Consider the following 14,776-nt stretch of genomic DNA (forward strand, 5'->3'; position numbering starts at 1 on the left):
GTCATTGAAGACATGCTGAATTATATCTGATCCAACAGATGCTCCATTTTGCTGGAGTGCTTGGCTTGATCATTTACTTAAGGTTTGCAATGATAATTCAAGGTATAAATTTCATTATTTAAAAATGGAATTAGAACTAATGAGCTATTCCAACAAAGATGTTGATTCAGATTGTCTAATTCTAGCATCAAGCCAGTTAACCTAATACCAATCCAAGGTGAGGAGTAAACCCGGGTCTCTGGTACATCATGCAGTCACTCTTCTCTCTGTACCATTGTGCCTGCTCTCTCCACTGTTGTTCTTGAGTTGCTGTGTTTTCCTAATGCTTCTCATTGTTTTCATTTCAGATTTCCAAAACTAATCTATACTTTTCATGAGAATGTTGTGTGCCTATGAATCATGTCCACAGGGTGGCAGTGGAACGATCAATTCCACAGAGAACTAGTGTTCAGAGTCTTTGAGGTACAAAACCAGAGCCAACAATCAAATGAAGTCTTAAACGTTACTTTGTGCAGTCAGAGAAGAAGATGAAAATTTCACCAAAGTAACGGTTTTCCTAACAACGCTAGAATTCAGTGTTTGGTTGTTGTGTTCATTTGGTTGGGTACTGGCTGCCTTTTTACTCAACTCTTAATGATTAGCTGCAATGATGCAATATCTTTGAAAGTTATAGAGTTATAGATGTATACGGCACAGAAAGAGACTCGTCAACCAATCATGTCCATTCCAACCATCAAGTACCCATAAATTCCAACATAATTTATTAACTTTGTCCAGCATCTTCAAAGCTTTGCAAATTCAAGTACTTGTCCAGACAATTCTGAAATGTTCCAAGAATACCTGCCCCCATCACCGACACAAGCAGTGTGTTGCAGATTCCAACTATCCATCGGGTGAAAAAGCTCTTTCTCAGATCCCTTTAAAGTCTATCCCTTGCCCCAAATGTATGCCTTCTGGCTAGAGACACCACTGCTACATTCTGTTGTCGATCCCATCAACACTCCATATAATTTTGACTACAACTATACCAATCCAGTGGGTACATACCCCACTCATTTGCTCCTCAAAGGTTTCAATGATATATATAAGTTCAATGTGAGTATCTTGATGAAGGGTCTCAGCCTGAAACATCGATGGTTTATTTCCATTGGTGTTGCCTAACATGCTGAGTTCCTCCAGTATTTTGTGTGTTTTGCTCAATGTGTTCATCATCCTATCAGATAGCACTGCACAATGCTTTTTTACCCAATGCCCAATGTTTTGAGAGATCCACAAGTTAATTAACCTAATCCTTTCATCTGGATCACTCATAAATGAATGGATTAGGCTAATTAACAGAACATTATTAATCACTCTCAACCATCTATTCAAAAACATCAGTAATATACTTCACTGCTGACTCTAGGCCACATAATTCAGCGATTAACGCTGCATATTTGGCAACTCCAGCAATATTTATTATATCCGTTCTGTTCATAGTTCTGTATGAGTTCAGTAAACAAAAATTGTTAGCAGTTAACAGTTTAGTGGAAAGGGTGCAAAAAAGAATTACGAGAATGTACTGATCCTCTCCTTAAAATTGAAATTTTAAGGACAGGCTGGATAGGCTAGGACTTTTATCCCTGGAGTATAATAGATGACCTTTACAGAGAATTATAAAATCATGACGGGCATGGAAATGAGTGAATGGCCACAGTCTTTGTCTGGGGCAAAGGAAAGAGGTGGTTAGTATATAGAGCGAGCTGCCAGAGGAAGTGGTAGAGGTAGGTACAATAACAACATAGATATAATAACTATGTAGTATCCAAGACATCTTCAAGGAGCGGTGGCTTAGGAAGGCAGTGTCCATCATTAAGGATCCCCACCACCCAGGACATGCCCTCTTCACACTGTTACCATCGGGACGGAAGTACAGAAGCCTGAAGGCACACACTCAGCGATTCAGGAACAGCTTCTTCCCCACGCCATCCGATTTCTAAATGGATGTTGACTCCATGAACACTAACTCACTAATTTTTTATCTCTTTTTTGTACTACTTATTTTAACTTAACAATTTTTATATATATAAAATGTAATTCAGTTTTTTTCATTATATGGTGCTGTAAAGTTTGACAACAAATGCTGGTGGAATTAAATTCGTTTCTGATTCTGACTTAAAAAACACTTGGATAGGAACATGGATAGACAGGTTTACAGGAACATGTTCTAAATGCAGGCAAATGGGACAATCTCTGATGGATAACTTGATAAGCTGGGCCAAAGGACCTGTTTTCCATGCTGTATAGCTCTATGACCTTGACATATACATTTAAATAAAATGGGCAAAATAATAACTGGCTCTTATCTAATCTGGTTCATGAGTTTTGTTGCCAGAGAGATGATGTTTTTAGATTAAAACTCAAAACTCAACAGATTATGGAAATCCACTGAAAACTTGTAGCGTTAGTAAAAAGCAAGAATGTTGGAAAGACTCAGCAGTTCAAGCAATATCAGTGAGGAGATAAACAAGAATTAATATTACTGGTCAATGTTTTTTCAGCAGAACTCTAGCACTCAATATGTTAATTCAGATGTCCAGCACCTATATAGTTTTCTTGCTTTTCAATCCAATAAATTTAATTGATTGTAGAAAAAAAACACATTTAATGGGATCAGATGTACGCCAAATGCATTTGTAAATCTTTTGTCAGTTTTATTTAAATGTCTGACAAGCTAACAAACTGAGCTTATTAAACTCATCCAGAAATTGAGCTTCAAGGATACAATCAATATTATCAGGCTGCCAAATGCAGTGTTACACAATGTGACAAGGGCTACCTAAATTATGGCAGTGAATTATGTAGCCTCATGTCAGCAGTGAATTATCCTGCACACTCCACTGTCTCAAGTTATTTATTCTTACTTTGCACAAAGTAAAAGGAATTTACTCTATCAGAAAGAGACATAACACAATTTTTACCAGAATGATGAGTTGGCCAGATCATGGATATCACAGACTTGTCAGAATGCTGACCCAAAGGCTTTCAGATAAGTGGTAAAGTATTCTGAGCTGAAAATGTAGGCACACCAGAATGGGGTACCTTGATTTATTAATGCCACTAAACAACAGTAAAGTGTATTTATATAGAACCTTTAACTGAGAACACAAGAAAATAGGTGCAGGAGTAGGCTCCAAGGGCCCTCAAAACTGTTATTCAATAGCATCATGGCTGACCTATATTGATTCAACTGTCTTTCTGTGCCAGTTCCCCCAATCCTTAATTCTTAAATGTTTCAAATCCATCTCCATCTTATATATTCAACACCATTGGGGTAGAGAATTCCCGACATTGACTATCCCCTGAGTGAAGAAATTTCTAAGCACCTGTTTTAAATGACTATCCACTTATCTTGTAGCTCTGACCCCTTGTCATATTTCTATGCCAGGTCGTCGTTGTCTGAATCCTTAGTGCCGAGGTGGCACACGGGGCCTCCGCAAGGGTCTTCCATTTCTGCCGGTCTTTCGCTCTGCTGCTCACCGTTCATGCCTACTTCTTTCAGTTCTGCTTCCACACATCTTCGCCATGGCATTTTGGGCCTGCCCCTACTTCACTTTTCCTGTTGGGTCCACCTTAGTGCTACTTTTGCTAGTTGATCATTTGGCATTCTCATTACATGGCCTAGCCATCTCCATCGTCTTCTTTTCACACAAACTGACATTGATTCCATATTGCAAGGTGTATGCAAGGTGTAAGCAAGTCTCGGTTTCTGATTTTCTCAGGCCAGAAGATCTTCTTGCGAACATTCCAGCATCCAATATGGATAGTTTCTTTGGGTGAAAGAATATTAGCTCTCAGTCTGGAGATGTCCAGGTGGCTTTGATCTCCGTCCATCATAATTTCTGTTCCCAGTTCTGCATCACTCCTCTCACCGGCATCAATAAATTTCCTTGTTTCCGTTTCTGTAGCGGTAAGATTAACAGGGTAGGGTTGCTGGCCCTATGCTGAACCCCCAACCTGGAGGACCAGGTGCTGTATTCATCTGGCCCTTCACCTGGAACCTGCCCAGCAAAGTTGAACCTACCAGGGACTGAAGTCCCAGCTGGCATAGCTCCCGGGATCATTAAGGCACACAAACCTCCCCACCATGATAAGGAACAGCACATGGGGTAGTTATGTCAAGTCACATAAGGAGTAATTATCAAAAACTGAGAATAGTTGAAGTACCTAACAGGTCAGACAGCATCAGTAGGGAGATGCTTTGGGTTAAGGAACTTTCAAAGATAGAAAGATGAAAACAAAAGTGCTTTAAGTTACAGAGGGGAAGGAATAGAGAAGAAGTGCTTGTGATAGATCAAATTAGTTAAATTAGTTCAGGTTTAATTGTCATTCAACACATACATGATTGGCCATGTATACAGCCAAACAAGACAGTGCTACTCTGGGGCCAAGGTGCAAAACTTATCGATTACAGTATCAATTTATCAATTACATTGATAAAGATATCAATGTAACAACAACATTAAAATCAGCAGTTGATACAAAAAGAGAATGGAAACTATTGTAATAGAGAGGTAGAGTCATATCTGGTGGATGGAAAATAAACAGTGGGTACCTGAAATTGATACACTCATTACTAAGCCACAGTTGGAAAATGAAGGCATTATTATTTGAGCTTGTTCTTGGTAAGACAATGTAGTTGTTGACAATAGAAATCCATGATAGAGTTGAATTGAGAATTAAAAATGATCAGCAACCAGAATCTCAGAGTCATCCTTATTGACTGAGCAGCAATATTCTGCAAAGTGCTGACACAATCTTTCTCAAAGCTCTATGGGGTCTGAGCTCGATCCTGACCTTGGTGCTGTCTGTGCAGAATTTGCACATTCTATCTGTGACTGCATCGATTTCTCCAGGAAATCTGGCTTCCTTCCATATTCCAAGAATGAGAGAATTGATAGGTTAGTTGGCCATTCTAAGTCACTAAGGGTGACTTAAGGGTGACTAAGGGTGTATAGAGTGGTAGAATCTGTGGGGAGTTGATGGAAATGTGGGCAAGAATACAATAGGTTAGGGTGGGATGAGTATAAAAATAGGTGGCTTATGGTTGGTAGAGACATGGTGGGCCAAAGGGCCGGTATCTGTGCTATCTCTCTCTGTGATGCAGTAAACTCAACATGAAGTCCAACAATGTGGATGGTTGCATATAGCTGCTGGAGAGAGGGATGGGGTAATTGGTGATTGAACAGAGTTTGCAGTAGGTACCAAAAATATAGTGTTCAGTCTTGTCAAACCAACCTATCAATGAAGCTGGTAAAAAAATAGCTGTACACTCAACACCCATAAGAGAAAAGTCCCCTACCAACTTCTTACCACTGCACCACATTGCCTTGGTAAGACCCTGGAAAGTAGATTAATTTCTATATCTCAGAGTCTATCTCTCAAAAATGAAATTCAGTGCCACCTTTAATGCACCAGCACAGCCTTTAGTTGATTGTGGAAAAAGAGTGTTTGAAGAGCAAGCCCTCAGACCTGGCATAAAGCCCATGGTCTTTTTGACTTAAACCACCTTTAGCGGACATCTCAAGGCACTGGACAGGTACCATCGCTGTTCTCTCCACAGAATCTTCAAAGTTCAAAGTAAATTTTATTATCAAAGTACATATATGTCACCATATTATATATCATATATATCACCCTGAGATTTATTTCCCTGTGGGCACACTCTATAGAATAGAAACTACAACAGGATCAACTAGAGTGCAGAAGGTAACAAACTATGCAAATGTAAATATAAGTAAATAGTAAGAAATAATGGGAACATGAGATAACAAGATAAAAAGTCCTTAAAGTCCAATGAACATTCAGATGTTCATTGGTTGTGGGAACATCTGAATGGATGAGTAAGTGAATGTGGTTAACCCTCTGTTTAAGAGCTTGATTGTTGAGGGGTAGTAACTGTTCTTGAACCTGGTGGTCTGAATCCTGAGGCCCTTGTACCTTCTACCTGATGGTAGCAGCGAGAAAAGTACATGACTTGGGTGGTGGGGATATCTGATAATGGATGTTGCTTTCCTCTGAGACTGTTTCATGTAGATGTGCTCAGTGGTTGCAAGGGCTTTACCTATGATGTACTGGGCCAAATCTACTACCTTTTGTAGGATTTGCTGTTCAAAGGTTTTGGTGTTCCCAAACCAGGCCATTATGCAGCCAGTCAATACACCCTTGAATACATTGATAGTATTGAGACCATGGTTACAGTCATTTGGCTAGGTTGGGCAAATCACACTGCGTGCCCAACACCTGACTCTCAAAAACCATGCTCTATTTCAAGTTCTGTCATGGTAAGTTCACTTGGCAGAAGGAAAAACAATGCCTCAAAGTCTCCTTGGAAAATTGAAGTTCAAAGTTCAAAGTAAATTTATTATCAAAGTACATATATGTCACCATATACTATTCTGACATTTGTTTTTGCAGGCTTTCACAGTAAATGAGAGGGTGAACAGTTTCAAGTTCCTCAGTACACACATCACCGAAGATCTCACCTGGACTGTACACACCAGTTACATGGCAAAAAAAGGACAACAGACAAGCAGATACTAATGTCTATCCAGTCTTTAGTGAGCAGACTGGAGTGAAAATAAAGAATGTATTTGTTTTTATATTCATCCAAGCTAATCTAACATATGTGAACCGAACAGACCTGTTTTTTGTGCTAAGATGCTTCTGCTTTAGCAACAAATAATCTGCTGGAAGAACTCAGCCAGACAAGCACCACCTGTGGGAGGAAAGGAATCACTGACTTTCAGGTCAAAGTCCCGTGCTCATCTTTTGTGTTTCCACTGCACTTCTTTTTTAATTGTGTAAGTGGCAACATCTTTCTGACACAAATAACATAAAATAAAATGCTGGAAGAGTTCTGCAGATCAAGCCAAATAGATGGAGACAAAATGTGAATCAGAATGGAATCATAAACTTCATACTGACTCCTGAATTACAAAAAATGGCCCATTTTTTAAAATGGGATACCAACTTTCCATAATATTAACTATTTTGTTTAAACCATCTCATAACCTATATTACTCTAAAATCATTGTTTTGTAAATATAGAGAGGCCCTTTGGCCAAGCCATATGTCTATCCAAGCCAGTCTTATTTGCCTGTATTTGGCCCATGATATTCTAAACATTTTCTAGCCATGTACCCACTTAAATGTTTTTTAAACATTGTATTGTACCTGCCTCTAACAGAATTTTGTACAATTGGTCAGATGTCCCCTGGTATTTGTATTTCACCATACTTATATTCAAGGAAGGAGTGATCCCTCTTGCTGAACTGAACTTTTTCTTAGAAATCTCAATGTTTCTATGGTGTAGAGGTCTGCAATCTTACACATATTATTAGCATTTTTATTACATTTCATTAATATCATGGTCTTAATGACCCCCATGCCTGTTATAAATAAACTGAGTTAAAATCTTGAATTCTACCAGAATATTTATATAGCCTCATAAATATGTTAATTACCTATTAATATTCTGTCATTGTACCCTAATGTCCTCTGCATCTCTACAGTATCAAGAACACTTCAATTCATTGTATAATTAATGCAACTTCTTAGAATCTAGAATCAGAATGGAGACTTCTAGAGCAAAACACACAGCTCCAATTGGGTTTCCAATCCCCTCTCCCCTGTTGTACCCATCTGTGCACAATCCCTCCATTACTTGGTTCCACTCCACTTTTCATAGACTTCCATCCGTCACCTCCCAGCCTGTCAGTTTCCCTTCCCTTCCTTCCACCACCTAACCACTTATCACTTGGATTCACCTATCACTTTCCATTTTTGCTTCATCTCACCACCTCACTATCACCAGATTTGGATATGGCCCAAGATGCATCCGGTGCTCCCGGTGCATTCTCCTCTACATCGGCAAGACCCAATGCATATTAGGGGATTGCTTTGTCGAGCACCTCCGCTCCGTCCGGCACAACAGACAGGATCTCCTGGTTGCCACCCACTTCAACTTTGCTTCACATTCCCATTCGGATCTGTCCATACATGGCCTCCTCTACTGCCATGATGAGGCCAAACTCAGGTTGGAGGAGCAACACCTCATATACTCGCTGGGTAGTCTCCAGCCCCTTGGCATGAACATTGAATTCTCCAACGTACAGTAATTCCCTCCCTCTCCCTTCCCCCATTCCAGTTTCACTCTGCCTTTTCTTCCAGCTGCTTATCACCTCTCTCATGATTCTGCCTTCTTTTATTGCACAGTCCTCACATTCTTTCTTCACCTTTCCTGCCTATCCCCTCCCTGCTTCCCCTCCCTGCTTCCCCTCCCCCACCCCTTGATCTTTCCTCTGATTGGTTTTTAACCTGACACCCACCAGCCTTCTCCTTCCCACCCTCCCCCCCCCACCTTCTTTATAGGGCCCTTTCCCCCTCCCTCTTCAGTCCTGACGAAGGGTCTCGGCCTGAAACGTTGACTGTTCGTTTCCACGGATGCTGCCTGACCTGCTGCGTTCCTCCAGCTTGTTTGTACAGTTTTAAGGTGCTTGGAAGTAAGCACAGAGGAAATGTCAGGATCAAGTTTTTTACACAGAGGGTGGTGAGTGCGTGGAATAGGCTGCCGGCGACGGTGGTGGAGGCGGATATGATAGGATCTTTAAAGAGACTCCTGGATAGGTACATGGAGCATAGAAAAATGAGGACTTAGAGCAACTTGGGCTTAGGGCTATGGGTAACCCTAGGTAACTTCCAAAGTAAGTACGTGTTTGGCACAGCATTGTGGTCTGAAGTGCCTGTATTGTGCTTTAGGTTTTCTATGTTTTCTGTCCAGGCCATGCTCTCATTTTGTTACCATTTGCCAGGTGGTAAAGGAGCTTTAAGTCGCACACCACCAGATTCACCCTAAATTCATCAGATCTCCTTAACCAAATTGGATAACTTCACTCACCTCAACTCTGAACCAATTTCACAATATGCAAATTCAATTTCAAGGACTTTGCAATTTATGTTCTCAGTATTCTTTATTTAGTTATGTACTTCTGCACTTTTTTGTTTATGTTTATAGTTTTTCTTAAATTCTATTTATTTCATTTTAAGGCTGAGGAAAGTCCATCTCCCCCCCCCCTCCCCCTTCCTCATCACGTTCTACAGGGGTTGTATTGAGAGCATCCTGAGCAGCTTCATCACTGCCTGGTTCAGAAATTGCACCATCTCAGATCGCAAGACACTGCAGCGGATAGTGAGGTCAGCTGAGAAGATCATCGGGGTCTCTCTTCCCATCATTATGGACGTTTACACTACACACTGCACCTGCAAAGCAAATGGCATTATGAAGGACCCCACACACCCCTCATACAAACTCTTCTCCCTCCTGCCATCTGGAAAAAGGCACCGAAGCATTCGGACTCTCACGATCAGACTATGTAACAGTTTCTTCCCCCAAGCTATCAGACTCCTCAATACCCAGAGCCTGGACTGACACCTTACTGCCCTATTGTCCTGTTTATTATTTATTGTAATGCCTGCACTGTTTTGTGCACTCTATGCAGTCCTGGGTAGGTCTGTAGTCCAGAGTAGTTGTTTTTTTTCTCTGTGTTGTTTTTTACATAGTTCAGTCTAGTTTTTGTACTGTGTCATGTAACACCATGGTCCTGAAAAACATTGTCTCATTTTTACTATGTACTGTACCAGCAGTTACGGTGGAAATGACAATAAAAGTGACTTGACTTTATTTAGCGATACAGCACAGAGTAGGCTCTTCCGTCCCTTTTGAGCCATGCCGCCCCAGCAATGCTAAACAAACCAGATCAACCCTGACCTAACTACAGGACAATTTAAATGACCAGTTAGTCTACTAACTGGTATCTTTGGACTATGGGAGGAAACCAGAGCACCTGGGGAAAATCCATGCTTTCAACGGGAAGATTGTACAAATTCCTTACAGAATATTGCTGGAACTGAACTCCAAACTTCGGAATGCCCTGAGCTGTAACAGCATCAGGGTAACTTCTGCACTACTGTGGTGCTCATTTTCCTGTAAATGCCAGCAAGAAAATGAATCTCAAACTAGTGTATGGTGATATATATGAATTTTGGCAATAAATTCACTTTGACTTGACTTGGAAATCATAGCCATAGGTTATTGAATCAGCCAATAAGACTGAAATGACAAGAAATTTCTTTCCATAAGGGTCTGTGAATCTGCTTCAGCTGGCTGCAGAAGTTTAGACATTGATTTAATCAACAAATAAGCTTCTTTAGCACCAATGAAATCAGTAGGTGCGGGATTGGATATAAAAGTGGACAAGGTAGGGCATTATCCATAAATATCAGTGGATATACTTCTGTTTCTAATGTTTACTGAAATATAATTATCTCACAATCTAACAAAGAATGGAATCTGCCAAGTCTTGGGTAATTTTCCCCTCTTATCACTATCTTCCTGTCATTTCTCTTGCTCTTCTGAAGAACTGAGAATATTTTTGATTCTGGTATTATCTTCAAGTTTTGACACCACTCCTTAACTATTACCAAATCATCAATATAGCAATATATAACAACTGAATTAAACTTACTCAACTCTTCCAAAGAATGGAGAAAAAAATCAGCATGCTTGGTGGCTATCTAATTCAAATAACCTCTTCTGAATGCAGGAAAGGGATACAGAAGCCTGATGACACACACACAGCAATTCAGGAACAGCTTCTTCCTCTCTGCCATAGGATTTCTAAATAGATACCTCACTACTTGCTTTTTATTTATTTATGCTTTTTTGCACTATTTACTGTAACTTGTCTATTTAATATACATATGTACTGTATACTTTTTGTAATTCAGTATTTTTCTATATTTATCATTTATTGCATTGTACTGCTGCTGCAAAGTTAACAAATTTCACATAATGCTGGTGATATTAAACCTGATTCAGATTCTGAATTAACTACAAGATTTTAAAAAAGTTGCAAAGAAAGCACGTGGCCTAAAATGATGAAAAATTGGGGAGTCTTGTGCAAATAATGACACTGGTCATACACTGTGTGATTTCAATTGTCTAAGATCATCCTTTACATTCTAATGCAGGATCACTGATCTGAAATGTTAACTGTTTCTCCCTCCATGGAGACTACCTGACCTCCAGAACACTTTCTGTATTACCCCATTCTTTACAACCTTATTTTGGATCATGCTCAGATCAAGACCTATGAGTTTAGTTGGCAGATCCCAACATATTTCACCAATGTGCTAATCCAATTGCTACAAGTCTGAAATATTTTGGCATCTGTCAGCTAATCTGATTGTTATCTCCATTTGGGAAAAGTGATGGAAGTCTGCTTTACCTACATGCTTTTCTAATTTCTACTCGCACACTGAACCAATAATGGGTTGATTGCAAATGCACTTCATACCAGTAGCTCTACAGAGCACAGGCACCAGAGATCTGATTCTAATCAGCGCTCCCAGTGCTAGTTATCCAATTCCAAAAGAATGAGAAACATTGGTTTCAGAAGGCCGAGCGATGACTGGAATCTGCTCAAAGAAGTTCAAGCTCATGCCAGGCAGCTGCCTGATAAAACTAAGGTGATAGAATAATTCATTTCAGATGATAAGGCTATAGTCATCAGTAAAATGGAAATCTAATGTTTTCTTTTAATTTAAGGAAAGCACAGTGGGATGCTTTCTGTACATCACTACATAGGAACAGGATGATCAGAAAATGTGGTCAGCTGGAACGCACCATTATTTTAAACCTGCTGAGAATTTTCTGGCTGTCGGTATTTTTGTGCCAATCTGTTTGTCCATAATTTATGATACATTCTCATCAAGGGCCCAGAATGAACATAGAACACAGAAGACTGTAGCACAGGATGTCCACAATGATGTGCCAAACTAAGTGAAGCAGTCCATATTCTACTATTCTCTGCATATTCCTGTGCCTGTCTCAGAGTCTCTTAAGTGCTTCTATCGTATTTGTCTGCACTCCCACCACTGACAGCGCATTCCAGGTAACCACCTGGCCTGTGTAAAAGAACTTGCTCTGTCCATCTTTTTCAAGTTTTCCCTCTCATCTTAAATGCATGCCATCTAGTATTAGATATTTCAGCCCTTATACCAGATGTCTACACTGTCTATACCTTTGTAATCTTACAAACTTTTATTTGATCTCCTCTTAGCTTCTGCCTTTCCAGAGAAAACAACCTAAGTCTGTCAAATCTCTTCTCAGTGCACATGCTCTCTAATCCAGGTATTATCCTGACAAACCTCTTCTGCATTCTATCCAAAGCCTCCCCATCCTTTAAGATGTGGCCTAATCAGAGATGTATTGTTGTGTCTCCCTGACTCTGAACTCACTACATTGATTAATAAAGGCAAACACGTCATATGCCCTGCTTACTACCTTATCAACTTGTGCAGCCAGGATGAGGCTTTCCTCTCCATGACATCAGAGACATCCTCAATCTTCAATGAATTAAGTTTCCCTTTGTCACACCATCAGGTTTTGGTGAGGGTCCTGTGCCCTTATGAAGGTGTGGACTTTAATAAATCAGACCACAGGCCACAATCACACATTTGATGCAAACATATCTATTGTGTGCCAAAAGGTGTAAAAGTGCAAAAGTCTTTACAGTGAAAAGCAAAATGACGATATAGCAAAAATGAAAAACACAAATATGTAGCATTAGACCTTTAGGACTACAGATCCAAACCGGTGTGAAAGTAATACACCTTACCACACTCTCTTTCTCTCTTCACTTACCCAAAAAGACAGATATATCATCAATCCTCTCACACTCGGTGGAAGGGACAGTCCATTCTTTGGAATGCTGGGGTGTGGGGAAGTTGTTAACATAAGCCTGAACAATTTTTCAGAGGCCAGCACTTGACCCTATCCTCCATAATGAATTCTTTCACTAAGCCCACCCTGAGCACACGCATTTGGTAAGCATGACCTCAGCACAGACAGAGTAATGAGAATTACAAGGCTACTGGGGTGGGAGAAAGGAAAGATTCCTTGCGGCAGACCTAGTCTGTCATTCCCTTGTTCCACCATTTATGCTGCCCTCACCTGCATCTCCTTCAATTCCCTCACGCCATCTAGAATAGAGTTTCTCTTGTCCTCAACTTACCACCCCATCCAGCACATTATTCTCCACAATGACCCTCATCTTCAACAGGAACCTACCAACAAACACACCTTTAACCAACTCCCCCCCCCCCCCACATACTCTCTCTACAGGGATTTGTGCCACCATGAATGCCTTGCCCATTTGTCCCTCTCCTCTAATCTCCTTCCTGGCACTTAACCCTCCATGCAGAAGAAGTGTCACACCTTTCCATTCACCTCCTCCCTTTCCTCCATTCAGGACCCCAAACTGTCCTTCCAGGTGAGTCAACATTTCATCTGAGAATCTGTTGGGGGTCGTCTATTATACCCAGTGCTCCCAATGCGGCTTCATCTGCATTGGAGAGACCCAACGTAAACTGTGGACTGCTTTGACGAGCACCTTCACTGCATCCACAAAATGCAGGATTTCCTGGTGGCCAACTATTTTAATTCCAATCCCCAGTTCTATTCTGACATTTCAGTCCACGGCCTCGTCTACTGCCACAGTGCGGCCACTCTCAGGTTGAACGAGCAACACCCCATATTCCATCAGGACAGCTTCTAAACTGAGGGCATGAACATAGAGCTCTCCAGCTTCCTGTAACTATTTCCCCTCCCTTTAGTCTTCTTCAGTTCCCCACTCTGTCCCCCCCCTTAATTCTTTTCCTCAACTATCTAAACATCCTCATAGTCCCCTTCTGCTTCCCATTCTCCCATGGTCCATTCTCTTCTTCGATCGGATTCTTTCTTCTCTAGCCATTTATCTTCTTCACTTATCATTGCCCAGCTTCTTACTTCATTCCTCCATCCCCCACCCACCTGGCTTCACCTATCATCTTCTAGCTTCCCCCCCACCTTCTTATTCTGGCTTCTTCCTTTCCAGTTCTGATGAAGGGTTGCAGCCTGAAACAGTGACTATTTATTCCTTTCCATAGATGCTGCCTAACCCGCTGAGTTCCTCCAGCATTTTCTGTGTGTGCTGCTCAGGATTTCCAACATGCTGGACACAATTTCTCTTCTATGCTTCCTATATTCTCAGCCTTAAGAAGCTTGGGCAAATGCTGAGAGGACCGATATTGAACAACAGGTGAGCAAAAGTGAAGAAAAGCTACAGTATTTAAGGACTTTCTTTGGCTACAGCATTGAAGGAATTCTTTTGGCCTATTTGCTCGGTTCTGGTCAATGCAAAAGCAATTAGTCCAATTCTCCTGGTTTATATAGTCAGGTGTAAAATTTAATCTGATAATGCTCCTATTGAAGTGCCTTAAGACATTATTATCTCAATGACTCCATATAAATACACTGATCTAGAACTGCCTGACTGATGGATGGCACATAAATAGCATGCTCTAAGAAGTAAGTTATTTCTAAGGTATTAAGGGTTGTTACCAGAAAGTCTGTTGAACCATCTCGACATAGAACATTGAAACCGAGTCAACCCTATGACAAACTTTACAACATATTTCCTGTACCAAGTATATATGCATACCCACAGACTTTAAGATCTCACTCTGGGAAATGGGGTTCATCTCACTAAGTTCTAAATAATAATGTAAACTGATGAACAAACAGATAACACAACCCAGTTACATGCTCAACATTTTTGGTCATCTCCAACATCTGTAGATATTGTAGTTAATAAATTTTGCTATTCATTCTTTCTAAGTCTATATTTTTGTTTTA

General features: G+C 40.5%; 1 protein-coding gene across 3 annotated transcripts in view; it reads right to left on the minus strand.

The window, feature by feature from the left end:
- kif6 (kinesin family member 6) overlaps nt 1-14,776 on the minus strand; it is a 553,299-nt gene that overhangs the window by 122,201 nt on the left and 416,322 nt on the right. The gene's annotated exons all lie outside the window — the stretch shown is intronic.

This window comes from Hypanus sabinus, chromosome 10 (genome assembly GCF_030144855.1).
Source record: "Hypanus sabinus isolate sHypSab1 chromosome 10, sHypSab1.hap1, whole genome shotgun sequence".
In the NCBI taxonomy this organism is placed as follows: domain Eukaryota; kingdom Metazoa; phylum Chordata; class Chondrichthyes; order Myliobatiformes; family Dasyatidae; genus Hypanus; species Hypanus sabinus.